Raw genomic sequence first — 21,634 nt, 5'->3', positions numbered from 1 at the left:
GTGCCTGTGGGTCAGGACTCAGGGTGTGGTGTTGAGGTGTCTCTGACTCAGGATCTCACACAGGCTGCAGTCCGAGTGTTGGCTGGGCTGTAGTCACCACAAGGCTTGTTTTGGGAAGGATCAGCTTCTGAGATCATGCATGTGGCTGCTGGCAGGTCCACAAGCAAGTTGTGAAGACCAAGAGAGAGAACAAGATTTAAGTCACTGTCTTTTATACAACCTAATCTCAGAAGTTTCATCCCAACACTTTTGCCATATTCTGTTGGTTAGAAGCAAGCCACCAGTCTCGCCCACACTCAAGGGGATGGGATTACACAGGAGTGTGAATAGCAGATGGTGAGTGTTATTGGGTCAACCTAGAGGCTACTTGTCACAGGTTGCAGAAGTGGGGATTGAGTGCAGACCATCAAGATGTTGTTTGTAGGAGACTAGAGGGATGAGCAAAGGAGGGCATGACGGAGGGCACACTTGATCAGTTCTGATAACAAAGCACTGAGGATCATAGAAACTGCCCCATCCAGGGCATTCCCACAGCCTCAAGTTACAAGGAAGTCTTGACTGTGATTTTGAGAAGAAGTAAGGACTTGAATAGGCAGAGAGGAGAGAGAAGAAAAAGGAGCAGTCTCTTTCATCTTATTAGGACTGCTTTCTAGATCATAGGTGGGAAGTTTATTAAAATGGAAACATTTCATTGAATTGTTAGAAATATGACCCAGCATCTCCTTTGCCAGGAGGAGGCCATTGTATACTAAAATTTGTGGTCCAAGTACCCCATCCTCTACATTCTAAAATAGATCCCATGAGGAATTTACTATTATAGGGTAGGATAGTAAAGTGAAGCCAATCTCAAATTTAACCCAACCTCCTTACCTAGCACCATGAACAACAAATGGCTTCAGAAAGAGAGATGAGAGTCAGAGAGAGAGACAGAGAGAGTGCAAAGAGAAATGGCTGTTTCCAACCTGCCCAGCTTGAATTTGTGGAGTTCAGTGCAACTCTCAACTTTTTCTCAATATTGTTCTCAACATCATTAAAATATTATTATAATCCCCAATTGGAGAGAAACAGCTCAACATTCCATTTGTTCAAACTTTCTACAGAAGAGGATGGAGAAAACCAAAGGGAAGAGCAGAGGGAAAGAAAAATGCATGCCCAAAAAGCCAAAATAATCTAATCTGGAAGAAAAGACAATCTGAGGACAGGTTTTGTCATGAATATTCTGGACCACATTTAACACATTTAGTTCGCAACGAGGATTCAGAGAACACACACCGTGCACCAGGAACATGCCAGCCATCGTGGGGAATAAGAATTATACAACATGGACCTGTGCTCATAATGTTAAAACTCCACTTGACCTGCCCCACCCCACAGGGTCCTGAGCGAGAGCAGAGCCTGGCTGCTGACTGCTGCTCACTTCCTTCTCGAGCTCATCCAAGAGAAGAAACTGCTCTGTGACTGTCCCCATGCAGAGAGAGGAACCGGAAGCCAGGGATCATGCAGGTGCTTTGCACATGAACCCTTCTCAAGCTTTGGGCCCCTTGGTCCTCCATCCTATACACCTTGACCTCAGAAAGAACCAATGAGGAAATGTAGGGCAGGACATGGACCTCACCGACCTTCCTCAACTTACTAATCATTAAGAATGACCAACTTTCATCAGGGGAAAAATAGACCCTTTCCCTCAATCTGCAGCCCCCACAAAGCTCCCACCTTTCTGGAAGATCTATCATAGATTGCAAGCTTCTCAAGCATTCTCAATCAATATTCAATATTAGGGTCATTCAGACCCCCAAGTGAGTTCTTAGGATGTGCCTTCCTCCCTGCAGATGGATCATCCAGAATGGACAGAGCTGCCCACCACTTCCCCTCGTGGCCTGAGATACCCCAGGTCAGGAGCAACCTCTGCAGCAGATGTCAGAGGAACAGAGAACTGCTGGGTAGCCCCAGCTTCCTCCAAGGAACAGGCACGGTCCTGGCTCCTCGCCCCTCTGCTGCCTTCCTCTGCCCTCTGAATCCAGGCCACCTGCTTTCATGAGAGCCTGGAGGGATCTTTCCATGTCTTTGCCTATGCAGTGATAAATTATACTCAATTTCCATTTGTTCTTTTCATCACAGTACTTGACTTTCTCCAAATAAGAAACCTAAGGTCACTTCAGTTTAAAGCTGATGAAAAATTAGTTCCAAACACACATCGTCCTTTATCCACCAAGTCACAACCAAGGTTCAAGAATAAAAGTTCCCTCCTTGGTGAGAATGGGTCAGTTAAGATGTGTTGCTTGGCTCACTGATGGTGTCAATTTATGCCAGGGGTGCATTCTGTTGGTTAGAATGAGCGTTGTTTCAGAAGACAGCAAACTGCGTGTGGTTTCTAGCGCCCAGTGATGGAGGGAACACCTGTTTCTCTTCAACTCTGCGTTCCCAGCACACACCTGCTTCAGGCAGAACTGCCGTCGCCATGGTGTTTGTCCCCACGAGGCAAGAATTAAGGAAACGGAACCGTTTTCTGCACATCTTAGGGACCTGCCCCACATTCTGTTTCATCTCCAGTGTAGAATGGATACATCTTAAAGTGCCTCCGCCACTCCAAAGACAAGTAAAAGGAAGAAACATGAACTGGGAATAAAAGATTCTGTAAACTGGAGTAAAAATGTCTGTGGATACCTTGCCATTTGTGTTACTTTGAGGATCAAATGAGGTGATTGGGTAAACTTGCCAGGGAATGATAAAGCACCACACAAACACAAGCTAATGTGGAAACACCACCTGAATTTCGGAAGAGCTGGGCTTGGTCCTAGTTCTGTACCATCATGTGATCTTGGGCAAGTTCAGTACAGTCTCCAGGGCCCCAGTTTTCTCAGCATGTGGTTCTCCTGGCTGCATGATGCCCACCACGCTGGTCTCGCTGGAGTGGGCTCTTAACACATCTCAGCTTTGGCACTTGGCTCTGAACCACCCTCTGTTTTCCAGCTACAGATTTCATAGAACACGTGGTGTCCATCAGAGGCCCTCTCCGGGTGCTGGCACTGACAAAGAGATGCAGCTCCAGGCCCCAGTGTCCTTGACCATCTTCACAAGGTCACGAAAGGAAACAACATCAAAGAAAGGGTCCATTTAAAGAGCTGTTGCGGGGCTTCCCTGGTGGCGCAGCGGTTGGGAATCCGCCTGCCAATGCAGGGGACACGGGTTCGTGCCCCGGTCCAGGAGGATCCCACATGCCGCGGAGCGGCTAGGCCCGTGAGCCACAACTACTGAGCCTGCGCGTCTGGAGCCTGTGCTCCGCAACAAGAGAGGCCGCGATAATGAGAGGCCCGCGCACCGCGATGAAGAGTGGCGCCTGCTTGACACGACTAGAGAAAGCCCTCGCACAGAAACAAAGACCCAACACAGCCATAAATAGATAAATACATAAATAAATGTATTTAAAAAAAAAAAAAAAGAGCTGTTGCTACTGACTGGAACAGGTCCTTTGGGATAGAAGTAGACTGAAAGCAGGGTCCTCGTCTGACCAGGCTCCCTGTTAATGCATGTTTCACTCATTCATTAACCTGAGTTACTCTCTTAACCTGCTAGATCTCTTGCTTTTACAACTAATTTTTTGCTCTCTTGGGCAGTTGCCAACTCTCAAAGCACATGGCTCCCTGCCAGGTGTGATCACAGACAGTCCATTTATTTCAGTGAGAGATGGAGGTAAAACATCCCCTCCCACTGGATTTCAACCACTGGCACCTAAAGAATGAAGACCTCTCAGTCCAGTGGGGTCCAGTGGGGTCCAGTGGGGCATCTTAGCCAAAAGAGCAGCTGGGGCCGGGTCATTCCCAGAGTGGGCTATGGACCTGGGAGGGCCAGCAGGAAATGGCTCCATGATATGGAAGCTGGCAAAATCACAATTCATTTTTGTGGGCCCTAAAACCCTGACTATGATGACTTGGTGATGTGACCTTGAATCTGGGGTTTGGAAGATGACATTCCTGCGATACCTCAGAGATATGCCTCCTTGTGTTAGCCTCACTCGCCCTCTCTGTCTCCTTCCCTCTCTTCAAATGCTGCCTGTTTCTTGTATGCTCAGGGCATCAGGGTTCCCCACAATGTGGACAGTCCCTGGAACAAAAGATCAGTGGGCATCTGATCTGAATTTAGAGTTGAAACAACCCAGTGGCAGGGAGATGGGGTTGGTGGGGGGGGTGATACAGCAGCTAATGCAGAGCTAAGCAGGGAGGATAAACTCTCCCCACCCCCCGAAGGGTATGGGGTTGCCTAGTTCACATGTGACCCAGTGCTTCTCTGGGGGGGCCAGGTGACAAGGAGGAAAGTGCACCGGGCAACGGGTAGAGGTGGAGGATGGTTGCATTTCCTTGGATTACTCAAGGTCTCACCCATCAGCCTTTCCCTGGGAATGATCTATGCTGCATTTCTGTGTGTAAAATAAATTCTGAAATTGGAGGAGCTCTCCCTCACCAGCCACAGGTATGTCTCACAACAGCTTCCCCCCACCATGGAGAAGATCCTGCAGGTAGTAATGCCCAAACCCACTCGGCTCACAATGCAAGCAAGAATGTGACTTGTTCTCTCCCATTTAGGACACCACAGTGCAGTGAGTAGAGTTCCCTGTGCTATACAGTATGTTCCCCTCAGTTGACTATTTTATACATAGTATCAATAGTGTTTTTGTGTCAATCCCAATCTCCCAATTCCTCCCACCAAAAGGGAGGGGATATATGTAGGTGTATAGCTGATTCATTTTGTTGTGCAGTAGAAGCTAACACAACATTATAAAGCAACTAGAAATTAATTTTAAAAAAAAGAATGTGACTTGTTCATTCAGGATTTACAGAAAAATACCAGAGTCATTTTCCCCTTTTGTCACACCCTTTTTAGAAATGTTTCTCTGTACTTGGCCACTAGTACAGAAAGTGAGCTTCAGTCTCAGACAAGAAGATGCTGTGAGTACCAAAGTCTTTTTATATTTGGACAGTAATAAACAAACAAACACAAATAAGTAAATAAAGTAACCAGTACTATAAGTTACGATAAGAGCAAATTTCATCTCAGTCAGCACGAGTGCAAGCGTTTGCAGTCAATGACCCAAGTTGTTAGTAAAACAAACATTTTGTACCAGCACATGCTCAGGCCAGCTCAGACCACTCACTTGTTTTGAGGAAAATTTGGTCAGAGAGCAAACCCCTGGGCTCCGTGGGTGCTGCTTCGCTAGAAATGTGCCTTGGCTTGAAACCAAGGAAGAGATCTGGGCAAAACCTTCTGTTGAATGAATGTGCTTGTCCAAGCTCTACAAAGCATGAGAGAGGAAAAAAATGTCCTTGCTTGGGGCCTAACTTCCCTGCCCTTCTCCAAAGCCCCAGTGTTCCCTTTCCGATCACCAGCAAACTACCCCATAGCCTCAGGCACTTCTTTCTTCTGTGAACTTTCTCTCCTCTTCCCTTTCTTAAATTGGCTGTTCCCTGAGAACACCACTCCCCCTGCACCCATTTCCAGTTGCAGCTGTGAATGTTCTCCCTCCTACTCCTGACCATGGGCTGGGAGGTAGAGCTGGTGTTTTCCAAGCAGGTGCTTTGGTTCTCCTTCCAGATGAGTAGTTAGCCTTTAGCCTCTTGGGAAAGCCTTTGATTCACACCCCATTCATCTCCACAACTCTCCCCCCTTTTTATGGCATCAGACACCCCTCCTTATAGTATAATCTAAACAAGGCCACCTAAGGGCCTTGGTTGGTGGTGGGAGGATAAGGAAAGGGATAAGAGAAGGATGAGGTCAGTGACTAGCACTTTCTGTGCCTGGCTCAGGTCATGAGGCCATTTCTCCCTCCCCGGGTAAAGCCTCCAGAGCACCTGCACACTGAGAAAACCCTCCAAAAGAGTTGATTTCACTGTCAACCAAATAAAGACAATGAAAGCAAGGTGTGGGACCAGTGATACCACACACACAAAAGGCTCCATCCAGGGATGGGCCTGCACGCACGTAGGTGAAACACACGTCTCATCTGGTGTGTCACCTCTGGTAGTTAGGTAGTGGTTGTCCAGGGTCCTATGCTGAGGATTCAAGGACACCATGGCCTTCAGAGGGTTCAGGTAGTGAGACTGTCCTCTGGTAAGATAGGACGACGGGGACATATGAGCTTGTGGTCGCTCTTCCTGGTTTAGAGACATGTAAGAGATGTTCCAGACTGATGATGTATCCCGCCCACTCCCCGCAGTCCCCTCCTGCCCGAATCCATGTCAGTGCACAATCCCTTCTTTTCCACTCCCACCCTATCTGACTCCAGGCTCACCACGCTCCGAAATGTGCCTACTGGTGGGATCAATAACTATTCTGCATTATGACTTCAGCTATTTTATAGTAGAGTGGCTGGCTGTATGGAACGATGATGACAAAGCTACTCGCCATTGCCCTTAACCCGCGTCTGTTTAGGGAGAGGACACGACTCCTTCACTTGTTCCCAGTCAGTCTGGCCAACCTGATTCCAGAACCAAGACAACGGTAGGGCAGGACGGCGACGGGAATCCCAGGCACATAAGAAGCACATCCAGGACAACCTGTGAGTCTAGCCCCTACCTCATCACAGGGCCAATAATGCTGCTGCCCTGGCCACCTCCTGTTTCCAAAACAGAAAGCTGGACAGGGGCTCCTCATTTCCCACGGGACAAATCAACATGCTGCCGTCTGTCACGCTCTGACTTCCAATCACCTTTTGTGTGCACTGCCACAAGACCAAACTGTCTGAAATGACACTTTCTCTTGGCCTGTCTGTGCCTTTGATGCACACCTCCATGGCTTTGCACAGAATTCCTCTTTCCACTCTCCCTGTTGACCATCCTCTCTTCTCCTGTCTGAGAAATGCAGACCTTCCTCTTGACTCCTACTGCCCCTGTTTATGTGTCTCCATGTAGGGGACTTAGTTTATCTCTTTACACATCTGTGCCCCATTGGCCTGTGATGGCAGGGTCTATGGAATTTTCCCTCTCCATATGACCAGAGTGCTTGATATCTAGTAAGTACCCAATGGTTAAGTAATTGGACAAGATACTGAATGCATCAATAAATCAGTCTTTTCAGTTGTGGAAGAAACAGATGCAAAATTAAGCCATGTTCTGGTATTAACTTCCTGTGAGGTTTCTCCCCCAGGTGCACGCACTGTGGAAGGGAACAGCTCTGGGATGACCGACAGGTCTTTATTGGTACTTTCTAGGGGACAGTACAGACATAATGGTGGACGAAAACAGACCTGGTCAGGGGGGTCATGGCAATTACTACCTAGGCGGAAAGGCTAGCATTAATAACAAACTTTAGATCGAGGAGTAGAAAAAGTGCCAGAAGAAAGGAGGTAATAGCATATAGCAGATGACAGGCAGTGAGAAGGAGAGAAGTTAAATTAGAGATATTTACTAGGATGAAGAGAGAAGGAAAAGGAGATATAAGGACAGTGTCTAAGTTTCTATTTGCATACTTGCTGGGCATGGACACCACTCACTGCAGTACAGAAGGTGCAAGAGTAATAGGTTTAAGGGGACAGATTATAACTTAGCCTTTATGCATGTTGAATTAAAGGAGTCCTCCAGATAACTGTGTAGTGATTCCAAGTCAGCCCTTAGCTTTATGAATCTGAAACTCTGAGGATTAGTCAGGCATAGTGACATTGAGGTGTGTATACTTTGTAAGTAAACGCTAATTGAAACCAAGAGAGCATAGAAATATCTGCAAGTAACAAAAACCTCAACTTAGGATGATGTTGACAATAAAAGTATCTATTACCTCATATTACAAGGAGGGTGATGGCAAAGCAGTTACAGGGTTGGTTAATCTCACCATGGCATAAATAACCCATCTTTCCATATTTCTGTTCTGCAGTCTCAACACTTCAACTGGATTTTCAGGAGGCAAAGGAGTCAGGGTGGCCAGAGTAGAACAGGCTTCAGATCTCAGGTCAACTCATCCTGGTATCTCTTATTAAGAGTGAGAAAAAGAGCTCTCAAAACATACCCAGCAGAAGGATCGCCACATCACATTGGATAAAATCAGATCCCATGCAAAGAGAAGGAAGGGAATTACTGTGACTGGCTTGGATGAATTGGAACTGACTGCCAAGTCACTTGAGGGGGTGGGCCAATTTGGAGCCCCAGCGAAAAAGAAGAATGAGGAAATGGATGTTAAGGGAAAAGTGTTTGCTCCATCTAAGGAGAATATGCAGAGTGAGTAAAAAAGGACTTGAGAAATACACATGCTTAATGGTTGGAGGATGAATCTGCAAAGGGATTAAGGTACAGCCAAAGAGCAGGAGGAAAGCCAGGAGAAGGTTTTTACTGAACCTGAGGGTAGAACAGGTCTCATGAAGTAGGTCGTGCTCATTTGCAGAATGCAGCTGAAAGATCAGACAACAACATGGAGATCATGAGTTACCTGAGCCAGAGGTGTTTTAATGACATGGTAAGGTCAGAAGCTGGATTAGAAAGGCTGAGAAGTGATTGGGAGGTGAGAAGTGGAGACATAAAATATAGGCAAGTCTTGTGAGAAATTTCTATAAATGCAAAGTGAAATGATAGACAATAGCTGTAGTGTTTTATATTTTTGTTCATGTTTTTGTTCTGTAACAGAAACTTGAGGCTGTTTTATATTTTACTGCAAGAATTCATCTGATAGGGTGAACAGAAAAGAGATCCAAAGTATCTGTGGGTATTCGGCGGAATGGAGCTGTGATTTGCTTTAGATAGGGAGAGGGCTGCTCTTCACTGGATAGCTTGGGAAGAAGGGCAGGTTGTGAGATTTATATAGTAATGTGTGTTGGATGTTTAGGGGATGGAAGATTTACTGTCTGGTGGCTTCTATTTTTCTCTGTAAAGGGGAATATGAGGTAATCAGCTGAGACCAAACACTGTTGGGTTCTTTGCTAGGGCTCCCAATAAATGCCATCCACATTTCCCACCATGAGTTCTGAGTCATCTGAGAAATAAGTCAGAGGGATAAGCATATGGAAGCCAAAACATCACATATATTACTGATACAGCCGACCTTGAGAATGTGGTGTATATCTGCAGTCAAGTGGGCTCACTGATTCTCAACCCAAGAATTGTTGACTTAAGGAGACAGTGTAGTGCTGGCCAGGGCGAACACACACCAAGATAGTCATCGCAGACAAGAGACCTCTAGTCATCAAAATGGACAAACCACCTCAATAAATGACAGAAACACAAAAAGTTTGACCCCCAACAAACTCTGAAACGGTTACATAATTTATTAATTAAATTATCTCCAAAACCAACCTGTACCCGAGACAGAACACTTATTCTTGGATCTGTTTTTCTTTCACCAATTATGTACACTTCCATCTTTCAATATAGTTCAGCAGGAGTCCTCAATAAGAGTAAATGGAAAAATTAAATGCCCCAAATAATTTGAAAAAAAATCTAGGGGTGTCTCAAATTTAAGGAAACATTTTCTCCCATTGCCGAGTCCCCAGAGAGAAATTAAATTCTCCGGTAACTTCAAATCCAAAGACCAAAGGAAGTAAAGGGCAAAATCAAATAATCCTGCCCTTGAATGTTAAAAGTTTAAAGAAATGAAAGTCCCTCTTGGTTCTTACTCTGCTTGGTATCAGCATCATGGCCTCTGGATACCTGGGTGGCATTCACGTTTCTGTAACCTGGGCTGTCTTTCACGGAAAATGGGTAGAACCTTCAAGACCTCAGAATTTGAATTCCCCCCGTGCCACACCTGTGATGTACCTCCATTGTTAACGTGGACAAGCGTATGAGATGCAGGAGATGATCAAGAGCCTCACACAGCCCACACTTAGTAATCCAGCCAACTGCCAGCCCCTAGAACAATAATCTGGGCCAAAAATAATAACAGCAGACTTGTTATTACCAGGAGACGTGAGTCACCCAGATAAAGCTTGGTTCTCACCTTACCAGGAAGCCAGTCAATTGATACCAGCTGGCCCTAACATACACTCTGTGAACTTCGATCTAACTGAGAGAAATCTCTCAGCAATTTTGGCACAGTGCACTTATCCTCTCTGGGAGAAAAATTCACCTGTGTGAAATTAGTAGCGAGCTTTTAAGATGCCCCTGTGATCTTTACTATGTATGTTAATAGTTCCTTCCCATGATGAATCAGGGCTGACCTATGTGACCGATAGAATATTTGTAGAAGTGATAGTATGTGACGGTGATGGTGAGTGACTTCTGAGTCTAGATGAAGGACATTGCAACTTCTGCTTGACCTCTTGGACTATTTCCTCTGGGGGGAGCTAGCTGTTGTATCTATTGAAACAGCTGAAATCCAAAAAACTGAATCTATGACATGCTGGCGAGGAGGTTGAGCAGCAGAAACTTTTTTCCATTGCTGGTGGAAGATATCCACAGAAACATGGTATTGCTGGGTACAATTTATTTTTTATTGAGTTATCATTTACATGGAGTAAGATGCACAAAACTTAAGAGTACAGTTCCATAAATTTTGACAGCTGTATACACCTCTTTAAGTACTACCCAGCTCAAGTTATAGAACATTTCCATCTCCCCAGAAAGTTGTCTTATGGCTCTGCCCAGTCAACACTCACCCTGTTCCCCCACCAGCAGTAACCATCACTCTGAGCTGTCTATCAATTTGCTTGCCTGTTCTTAACCTTCACACAATGGACTCATACAGGGCATGCTGTTTTGTGTTTGGCCTCTTTGATTTAGATATTCATCCATGTGGCTGTTGCACGTATCAGGAGCTTATTCTTTTTTTTTCTTAATTTTGCTTTGCATTCCGTTTAGTGAATTGGTTTATCCATTCTCCTGTTATTGGATGAGTTGTTTCCAGTTTTTAATTACAATGAATAAAGCTTCTGTGAGCATTGTTGAACAAGTTTTCATGAAAATATATATTCTTTTCTCTTAAGAATACACCTTGGAGTCAATTGCTTGTTCCCAGGATATACATGTGCTTACTTTAATGGAAACTGCCAAAGAGTTTTCCAAAGTGGATCTAGTATTGTCAGACTCCCCGTGTGAGATCCATTTTTTTCTCCACCCTCACCAGCACTTGGTACTGAAGCCTGTTTTATTTCAGCCACACTGGCAGGCATGTAATGGGACCCACTAGGCTTCATGTGTCTTTCTCTGATGAGTAGCAATGATGAGCCCCTGTTCATATGTTTATTGTCCATTTAGATCTCCTCCTGCATGAATGACTAAGTCTAAGTCCTTTGCCCATTTTATAATTGGATTTTTGTCTTTCATGCATTGAATCGTGGAAGTACCTTGTCTGTTCTGGGCATGATCCTTTATGAAATACATGGCAGGGTGGATTGAACCTCCAGGAAGACTCCTTGGAGGGAGCAGCCCCTAGGTGGGAGTGGGTGGGCTTTATCTCACTCCACAGGCATGTGGGTGGGCCTAAAACAGAGAGGAGAAAAGGACAAAACCCCTCTCTTGTCCCACCTGCCCCCGTTTTCATCTGCTCTATCCCTGGTCATCCTGGCACAGGCCCAGTGTGGGGACAGGCTATCTATGGGGAGCATATGTGAGGCTGGGATTTCTGCATTCTCCCAGACGGCCGGCCTCACCCCTTGGCCTGGTTGCAAGTGGAGTCAAAACAGGTTTATTCCTCCGAAGCAGCCTTTGCCCAAAGCAGATGGACAGTTACGCATCTTTATGGATCATATTGATCATTAATGACACTTGGTGGGAAAGCTGGCAGGTCCTTCAGAAGAGCCACAGAGAAATGGCTCGTGTCCTGGCTCCTTCTAGGAGTGCTCAATCCCAGAAATAGGAGCGGAGGAGCCCAGCCTTTGTCAGACCTAGCCTTTGAGTATCTTCTGAGCGTCAGCACAGTGAAGAGGGTGGGCGAGCAGCATTGTGGGGAGGCAGGCCCAGTCTCAAACATCAGTTCCCCAGGTCACCATCCACGGGGCTGGGACCATCCACATTCTCCAAGCCCTTGTTTTCTCCCCTATACAACAGGAAGAGAAGCATTAACAATGCCTAGTATGAAAGTTGTTGTGCCAATTCCATGAAATTAACAAGGTCGTATGTGCGCAAGTCGCCTTGACATAGAGACACGGGGAGCCTCCTGCTCCCTCTCCTTGTTCGCGCACGCGTGGCCTCTGCCTCCCTCAGGTCTCAGTGGAGTTCTCATCTGAGCTGAGACCGTGTGAGTGAAGGTGGCGCCAGCCTGAACCCACGGTCACTCCAGCTGTAAATTCTCAAAGCAACAGCGGGCTGCACACCCTGAGCCCTCCCTGCTGATCCCAGGACCACGTGGGACTGACCGCCCCTCCTATAGACTTCTCAGGAGTGACAGATTCTGAGCACTGCCTTTGCAGTAGTGCACAGAGTGGCAAACAGGACAGCCGCTGTGATAATGTAGTTTATAATAAGAAACATATATTTCTGTCTTCATCTCTGTTTCTGGCACAGAGCTCCTAAAACCCTTGGAATTTCTGAAGTGAGGAAAGCATAAAGATGTCTTTTGTTGTGTTAATGAGGTTATGTTTTGGACCACAGCTAAGCACTGGGATATTCACCAGAAGAACCTGATAAGAGGGTTGGAACTTTCAGTTCGACCTCCAACTTCCGGGAGGTTAGAGGGGCTGGAGTTTGGATGAATTGCCAATGGCCAATGGCTTAAATAATCACACCAGTGTCATAAAGCTTTCATAAAACCCCAAAAGGAGAGGGCTCAGAGAGTTCCTGGGTTGGTGATTTGGGGAGGGTGGTGCACTCGGAAAGAGCATGGAAGCCCCCTCACCCTTTCCCCAAACCTCACCCCATCCAGCTCTTCCATCTGGTCATTCTTGAATTATATCCTTTTATAGTAATTCAGTAACCTAGTAAGTAGAATGTTCCTCTGAGTTCTGTTGAGTCATTCTAGCAAATTAATTGAACCCAAGGAGGGGGTCATGGGAACCTCTGATTTATAGCCAGTCGATTAGAAGCCCAGGTGACAACCTGGACTGGCAATTGTTGTCTGGAGTTGTGTGCGTCTGGGTGTTGTTCTCGTGGGGCCAGGCTCCGAACCTGTGGGATATGATGCTGCCTCTGTGTGGGTAATGTCAAAATTGAGTTGAATTGCAGGACGCTCACCTGCTTTCAGAGAACTGCTTGGTGGTGTGTGGAAACCACACAAGCATGTTGGAATGGGGCACAGAACACTGAGTCACCAACCTCTCTGTGTTTACATGTTGGTGGAGGAGACAATGAATCCCCAGAGGTCACAGTTTAAGAGCAAGGAATATTAAGAGCAAAGACCTGCACGTCTCTGAGAACATGGCATTTGAGAGAACCTTCCAGAAGGCTGAGAGAAGCATTCCCACCTGAGAGCTGGGACACAAATGAGTCCATGGTCTGAAGAGGAGCAGGGAGACAGGCGTTCCTGAGAGGGAGTAGATAGTGGTTGGAAGACCGGTCAGCAGGGCCAGACTTCAGAGTTTGGATTTTATTCTAAGTATGAGACGGAGCAGGTGAGGATCCAGGAAGGAGGGGCCCTTGGGCTGTGGGGTGGGTGGGAGTGGACTCCGGGGGGCTGTGAGGAGTCTCGGCAGGGGTTGGGGGCTTCGGAGGAAGAAATGGTGTCAGGGTGATTGGGGTCTCGTGGCAGTGACAGACCCAGCACCTTGACAGCAGAGATGACAAGGTGCATTTGCTGTCCACACTGTCTATTGCCATCAGTGGGGGCGCCACCCTGTGTCCTCTGTTCTCTAGGACACAGCTGACAGCAGCTCAGATCTGGAACATGCCCAGTGACCAGGCGAGGGGCCCACTGCTCTCCCACTCCCTGAGCACTGGCCAGAGCTAATGGTACCACCACCCCAAGGGGCAGGAGGTGCCCAGGAGCGGGACTGAATTCATGAAACCCCATCTGTCCTGGTGTCAGTGCTGAGGCCAGAAATGGGAGGAGATGAGGTCCCCGGTGAAGGCAGCGGTGACAGCACCTGCTGGGACTGAAGTTAAGCCCCGGACTCCTGGGCATAAATGTGGGTGTTCGGGGGTGTTGGGTTGCAACCCCAGATGGGCACCCACAGACCCACACGGGGTGAGTGTTCAAATGCACCAGGCATGACAGGTGTGTGACACAGCACTGCTTCCCAGGAACACGCGGCTGGTAAAGAATCCCTGCTCAGCAGGTCAGGCACAGGCCTCTGTGTGTGCTCGCCCCCATTCAAATGAGGCTCCTTTTGGTGAAAGCAGCCTTGCCCAGGACCGCGGCCCCCTGGGCAGGTTCCACGCACTCCCTGGAGGTGCCTGCTGACATCTGCTGCCAACATTCCACTCTTCTGGGAGGTTTCAAACTGCTTCAGGTGAACCATAGTTTCCCTCTGAAGACACTGTATTTAAGTTGTAGTTAAATGAAGTCATGACCATTTCTAGCTGGAGACCCTTCCCTTGCTAGATTCCTCGAGAACCTCTGTGGGCTAGGTTGTCAGAAAAGGAGATTTGGCCCAAGAATCTTGTTGTTTCAGAAAGACTGTGACTTCCTCTGCCTGCTTGGAAATCAGTAACAATCCCATCAGAACTTCCTGTTACGTGGCTTGAACCTGTGACCTCTGGGTCCTGCATCGACAAGGACTCCTCCAACAAGCATCCTGGGGGACTCTGAGAGAGGGAAGCAGGCGAGGGGCTGCCGTGGCCCAACTCAGACCAGGTCACCTCTGTCCCCCGAGCCTCCTCTGAGCACGACACACGCCACAGGCTCAGCCTTTATTGTTTCCCTGGACCCACCTTCAGAGAGCTCTCTTGTCTACACACCTGAAGCATGCAAAGTGAGCATTTCCAGGGAAACACCAGGGTCGTCCTTTGGAAAACATTTTTGTTGAAGTTGTGGGTGCAGTGGCGGCTGGTGGGGCGGGGAGGTGCAGAGCATGACATGCTGAATTTTCACAAACTGGACACACCTGTGAATCCAGCACCAGATAAAGAAACACAAGACTCAGATCCCCCGCCTGCCCCCTTCCAGGAACCAAGCCCAGAATAATAGCTCTCCTGACTTTGAATGGCACGGATCTGCTTTGCCTGTTTTGCAGTTTATATAAATAGACTCATAGAGTATGTGCTCTTTCCCGACTGACTTCCAACAATGGCCTTTCAATGCAATCTATGCTGTTCCCTTCTTAAAACAATCCACGTCTTGATTTGGGAGTGGTCCCATGTGGGGTCTTGCTGTCCAGGTGCTTGGGCTCTGGGGGCACCACTCACATCCCCTGCATTGCAGTCCATCGCCCCTCAGAGTAGGCTCCTGGGGTGACCCTCTTGCTCACTCACAGAGAAATCTGGATAGAGTCGTAGAGCCAGGGTGGCTTCATTGTTGTTTCAAGACCCTAACCCGAGGTGAGACCCTAGGGCACTGTGGGAGTTGGAACCCAGAGAGGAAAAGAGTGAATATAAAAGGACTATGCCCAGCCCCCCAACGGCCCCCTGGACCACAAGGTTAGAACAACCCGGAGCCCCAAACAAGAAGACTCACCTCTTTCCCTCCTTCCTTCCAGCTCAATCCAGTCCCCTCCTGCTCTGTCCCTTCTCCTTCCTTCCTTCCTTCCTTCCTTCATGGTCTCCCTCCTGGCCCAGCTGCCATAAGCCCTACACACAGGCTGCCCTGCTCCAGACCTGTCCCTCTCCGGTCCATTGTCCACAGTGTGCCCAGACAGATTTTTTAAGACAAAAATCTTACCGTGCTACTAGACCATTAAACACTTTAATAGTTCCCCTGGCCCTTACTTGTGACCTCACCATCTTTAAGTGATCAGGTCATCACGGCTTCTGTGTGCTTCCCCTGCCTCTTTCTCTCCCAGATGCCCCTCACGCTCTATGTTCGGCCACACTGAGCTCCTTGGCCCTCATTTCGGGCCTTGGAGAGGCCACTTCCTCTACCCAGCAGTCTCTCTTCCCTCAGCTCTTCCCTGGGAAGCTCCCTGCCCACCCCACCCCTCCCACGGCCTCTGCATTCTAGGGGCCCCGAACCCAATGCTCACCATGTGGGGCTATACCTGCGAGTCTCCGATGGACCACACACTCTGTGAGGGCAGGGGCTAGGCTTCTATGGCTCATGGCTTTTTCCTCCAAGAAAATTTCTGATGTATATTAAACAGGAAAGAAACATTAATTGAATGAATGAATGAACTACAACAACCCATTGTGGTAGATCAGTACCAATCTATGCCCAATCCGATCAGACCTTACTCCACGGGCCTTCTACCTAAGAAGGATTCCATAAGATGCACCTAATTGCACCAAAAGTTATCAGAGTAAAATCAGGACCTTGGCAACAGAAAAAGAAGTAGTCTTGAGATAGCTGCTGATGTCCAAGAGACAGAGGAGGCCCTGCGTGCTGAGATAAATGGAGTAAGGTTTGTTCCATGACTTCCAAAGATGACCAGCCAGCCAGTATCTGTGGGCACCCTTCCTGTGCAGTGGCACCATAGACACAGGCAGAAAGGACATCACACAGGATGACTGCCAGGGACAGGAAGGGGGTCAACTGCCCCTATATTGTGCAGCAAGTGGGGCGTGAGCCCCAGAAAAGCTTCAGGGAAGAAAGGGAGAGAACAGACACGCATTTCTACAGTTGCGTGCCTGTGACCAATGGTAGATGTCTGACCCTATCCTTTTCCTAGGATTTCATCTCATTTTCTCCAATTTTCTCCATTCCAGGAAGCAGGACTTGCAGCCAGAGGTGGTGACACCTGGGCATTTCTTCCACCCAGCTCTTTTTTTCCCTAAGGATGGCATAAAAGCAGTGACTATTCCAGCAAATAAGCTAACATCAAAAGTCAGGTAAATGTCTCAAATTCATGAGCAAATTCAGAGATCACCCGTCCCGGAAGGTCATTGCGGAAATCGCAGATGTGTAGCGGAAGGCTGAGCGGTGACTTCTGTGCTAATGCTGCCCTCCTCCCTTTACCACCCCCTGCTCAGTTTGACCTCTGCTGGCATTTGAGACCTGGATGTAATGAATCAATCGCTTTTGTAGACAACAATCTTAGAGTCTTTGCTTGGGATCAAAGCTCGCCTGTTGACCTCACCAGTACAACAAATTACCTTAAGATCCGAAGCCTGGAGTTTATGGCAACCCCTGATCCTCTTTCCCCAGACTCTCTTCAATAAAGAGCAAGGCCCCTAGCCCCCAACACCTACACAAACACTCTGCAGCTGGTTCTGTCTTTCCTGGGAACCCTCACCCCACGAGTGAAAAAGTTGGGAAACATTCCAAATGGTTGGCCTGTGTCACTGGGGCACCTTTTTTTCTTGGGTTGGGTTTGCATTTGGAGGAACACTTTTCAGAGCCTTTGAGTCTTGGCCCGGTGACTCTCCAGGGTGGCGGTCACATTAATATTGACCTCCTCAGAGGCAGATACACAGCCCAGTTGCTCTCTAGCAGTGAAGACACACAAGAGAAGAGCACCCACACCTTGGCCTCATCTCTCAAGGGGTGGCCCAAAAGAATACTAAGAAGCAACACGCTACGTGGTGCAGGGGTCGGGAACAACTTCTGGGAGGCTGTCATTCTAACTTACACCTCTGCTTGTTGTGCAATCAGGAAGCTGACAGTTTACGACAAGGCTGGAAGACTGCCTGGCCCGCGAGGGAAGACTGGTGCCAGGCCCAGCTCCCTACACCAAGCACCACGATGCCGTGCTGCTCTACGCTCAGCTTGGTCAAGCTGGAGGCTTCCGTCCCAGACTACTCTTCTCCACATGGTTTGGGGGTGAGCTGGCCACAAGTGACCCTTGGCCTGAGATCTGGGAAGCCAAGAGCTACGCACATTTCTGGCGGGCAATGGAGAAGGTCCTTGCTCTCCTTGGGTCGGTGTGCGGCAGCCCCAGGGTACCACCAGACATCCACTGCCCCACCGTGGGGCTGCACAGAAGCGGATGCTGCCATGGCCTCCCCACCTGTGCACCTTTGAGAACACGCCCAGAGTTCTCTGCAAGCTCAGATGTGGCCACCCGAGCTAGCAGTTTGGCAGGTCTAATTGGTGATCTCTTGACTGTCCATCTTCCCAGCTTCTTCCGCACCATGAGTCCAGGTCCCGTCAGCATCCTTCCTCTGTGATTCCATGGTTCCCTCTTCCCCAGAGTGAGCTCCAGTTCCCACGAGCATGGTTCTTTTGATTCTTCAGTGTGAGCTCCAGGTACTGTGGCATCCTCCTAGTGTAGTACCTTCTTCCACAATGTGCACTATAGTTCTATAAGTGCCCTTCCTGCATGGCCCCCTTCTCTCCAATGTGAGCTCCAGGTCCTATAAGCACCTTCTGTGTGTGGTTTGCTTGGGGCTCGGCTTCCTATATTGCACCTTGATGAAAACAGATCCTCACCCATCACTGGAGATGAAAAAGTGGGGACTTTGGGGGATTGTTTGGATTATCTTGGATCCATTCTACAAGACGGGCATCCTCCACCTCCTTCCCAGGCACACTTTGGTCCACTTCTCCCAAAACTTGCTTCCAAAACCTCAGGCTCTTTGCAGGGGTGGTTCTCTGATCTTGGGCTTCTCTTGGCCAGGTACTTGTGTGGTTCACACTCCCATATTGTCAAGTCTCTGCTCAAACACAGCCAACTAGAGCTGGACAAGAGATGTCTTCACTTCACCAAAGCTGAAGGTCAGGGGAGGTCAGGGGTGGGCACAGAGCTGCCCACACCACTGTCAGCCACGAAGCCCGGAGGGCTCTAACCTGCCCACAGGCTGCACCCACACCTTCTGCCAGCTCCCTTCCTGGGACCCCATACCCAATGTAACCCCTCCAACCTTCTGTGGTGGCCAACCTCCACAGTCTCTTTGCAGCCTTTTAAAATGTTTTGTATTACTATTTTTTCAAAATAGGCTTGAATTTGGAAATGCTGAGTGTCTGGGATTTACTTCATTTGATATGATATGGTCTACAGATGAGTGCTCTGAAAGGCCATTCAAAGAAATTGTTCACTCTGAAAGGCCATTCAGAGAAATTGTTCACTTTGCCTAAAGTTTGCTTCATTTAATGTTCTAATGCTCTGCCATTTCCTTAGCCTTCCCATCCCAGGCTGCAAAGTTACCCAGATAAGAGCAAAGTATGTCCCCTGCTAGTTGTGTCTGAAAAGGAGGAAAGGTGGCCAGGATCCAGAATCCTGAAACCCTGAAGGAGCCAAAACACAGAAATTGCAGGAAATGCAGTCACTGCTTGTAGCAGAGGCGTCGGTATTCCTTCCTGACCCCCTTGCCTGGTTGGCTGCTCTGGACCTGCTTGATTCCTCCAGCCTGTGTCCAGTCTTGCTACTCCAACCAACCAGCATTGGCATTCATCTTCCATTCACTCTTTCTCCCCAAAGTGGCCCCCGTGTGTGTCATGGGTCTCCCCTCTTCCTAAGGCAAGTTTGGGAGGGGGCAATTGGTGGGGTAAGGGCTGCAGCCTCGATGTTCCCATAAAGATCCCTCTCCCCACACAGGCACTGTCTCTCCTCTGATGGGAAGACAGTTGGAGGGCATGATAATGAGAATACCAGAATGGAGGACATGGAGAGAGCCATTCCAGGAAGCCCCAAAGATGAGCAAAGCATGGAATGCAGACTCACAGACTCGAAAATGCTGAGGTGAGCGGGAAGGGCGATGAAACCAGGAGCCTCTCAGTAGATACTGAAAATAATGGCCAAACTGTCCATGACCCTAAGAGCTGACGTTTCTAACAGCCCACAATCTCTTACCAATTAAGTTCCCCAGTGGAGAATGGCAGCTCTATCAGAACCAACAGAGAACTGCTGTTTCCTTTCTCACCTTGTGACAAGGGCTCCCAGGCCTTCTGAGCTGCCCGCCCCTGCAGGGAACAGCATAGTTGTCACTCACCTCAGGAATGAGCAGTGTTAAGTGTTAGAACTCTAAGCAACCTGTCACAAAAGCATTTTCAAAGAGAGGGTGACAGATGGAGTGGTATGGCCCCAAGGAACAAGAAGGGTTTCCTCCCAGTTCTGGCAGCATAAATACAAAACTCTATTGGCCTGTCTCACTAATAAAAAGGCAACACAAAATCCTGCCAGAAGACTTTCACTGTTTCTAAGCCTCTGGGGGCTATGTGTACACATTCTTCTACTCTCCTTTTTGCTGTAAAATCTTGTTTCTATTTTTAGCAAAGTACATCCACATAGTAAAATCAAAGAGTTCTAAGTAGCTTATATGGAAAAAATATTGGGCCCAGTGCCCAAACCTCTACTGCTGCTTTAGAGGAAGGCATTATCAACTTGTGAAGATTTTTTCTGATATTTATTTCTGTATTTTCATGTAACATAAAATCCAGCTATTTCTTGATTAATCAATACTCTAGAGTACTGCATGGTCTCTCTATTAAGGAAGGTGAGAAGTCATTCTCTCCATCACCCCCATGCCCCACCTCCCCACGTCTTCCCCTCCCAACAAACAGAGTTTACATTAATCACATGGGGTACATATGTTCCCAATGCATGGAGTGAACATGCCTCCTTTCTCACACAGCTTTTATGGGTTTTATAGGTTTTTTTCCAGAAGCTAAAAATTACCTTATGTTTTCACTTGCTCAGTGTTCCATGTACTTCTTAGTAAAAGTTTTTAAAGTTTGAACACATGTATTAAATACCTCAAAACTTTTCCAAGTATTCAAAGAGCATTTTTCTCTTAGAGACTTTTGAGCTTTCCCCACCTCCCTCCTGCATTGGGCCCTCTGTTTCCAGAATTCCATCTTATCTAGTTTTATTCCTTATTTTACTGAAGTGCATTATCCAGTAGTTTTAAAAGAAAGAGTTCAAGGGAAAAATAGATAGATAATAGATTACCGACAGAGAGATAGGTGATAGATGAACAGACTATATAGATAGATAAGTAGATAGATGATAGCTGGGTGAATGAATGGATAGATGGTTGGATGGATGGCTGACTGGCTGTCTGGCTGGATGATGAATGGATGGATGGATGATGGATGATGGATGAAAGGATTGTTGGATAGATGGGTGGATGCATTGTTGGATGGATGGCTAGCTGGGTGGATAGATAATGGATGGATAGGTTGATCAACTGATCAATCAGTAGATGAGAGATGGATGTGCAGATAGATTGGTCTTGCTTTCATGTCTAAAATATTTATATTCTACCTTCCCTCTTGACCAATAATTAGTAATTCTTTTCTCATAGCATATTGTTCTTTATATATAGATGCAATCCCATCTTGATCTCTAAGAATATTAACTCTTATTTTTCAGTCTTCTTTTAGCTCCCTGGTAATTGTTTCTTCTGCATATTTGCTTTCTGGTTTTTCTCTTCTGAGTCTCAGTCTTCCATGTAGACACTCTCTCTCCAGTGTCTGTGATCCTTGGCTGTCCATTCATATCTCAGAGGGAAGCATTAAACTGCTGGATGAGATTTGGGCAGATGGGAGCTGGGGAGGTCTTGCAGACTTATGCAATGAGATGATCCAGACACAACTGAGAAACCACCAAATACCAATACCTGGTGACATTTTCTTTGGGAATGTCTAATCTTCTCCCTGGGTGAGCACAAGGTGGGCCTGGCTGCTCTCCCTGTGAAAGTAGAACGGGAAAGGGGACTGAGGACGCAGAGTCCTGTAGGCTGACATTCACTCAATCCTGCCTTTTCAGCCCCGCAGCGCTCTCCAGCTCTCTGCTAGGTCTGGTGTCCCTGAGGTGAAG

The 21,634-nt window shown here is 47.6% G+C and overlaps 1 long non-coding RNA gene across 1 annotated transcript in view; it reads right to left on the bottom strand.

The window, feature by feature from the left end:
* The window catches only part of LOC103012473 (uncharacterized), a 72,725-nt gene continuing 51,091 nt past the window's right edge, over nt 1–21,634 (bottom strand). Inside the window, exons 2-4 of the long non-coding RNA XR_452075.2 lie at nt 8,319–8,371; nt 7,765–7,953; nt 1–148 (exon numbers count right to left, since the gene is read on the bottom strand). This is a non-coding gene — a long non-coding RNA (uncharacterized LOC103012473). The remainder of the gene's footprint in view (nt 149–7,764; nt 7,954–8,318; nt 8,372–21,634) is intronic.

Source organism: Balaenoptera acutorostrata, chromosome 6 (assembly GCF_949987535.1).
Source record: "Balaenoptera acutorostrata chromosome 6, mBalAcu1.1, whole genome shotgun sequence".
Lineage (NCBI taxonomy): Eukaryota > Metazoa > Chordata > Mammalia > Artiodactyla > Balaenopteridae > Balaenoptera > Balaenoptera acutorostrata.
This window is presented reverse-complemented; position numbering and strand designations above follow the sequence as displayed.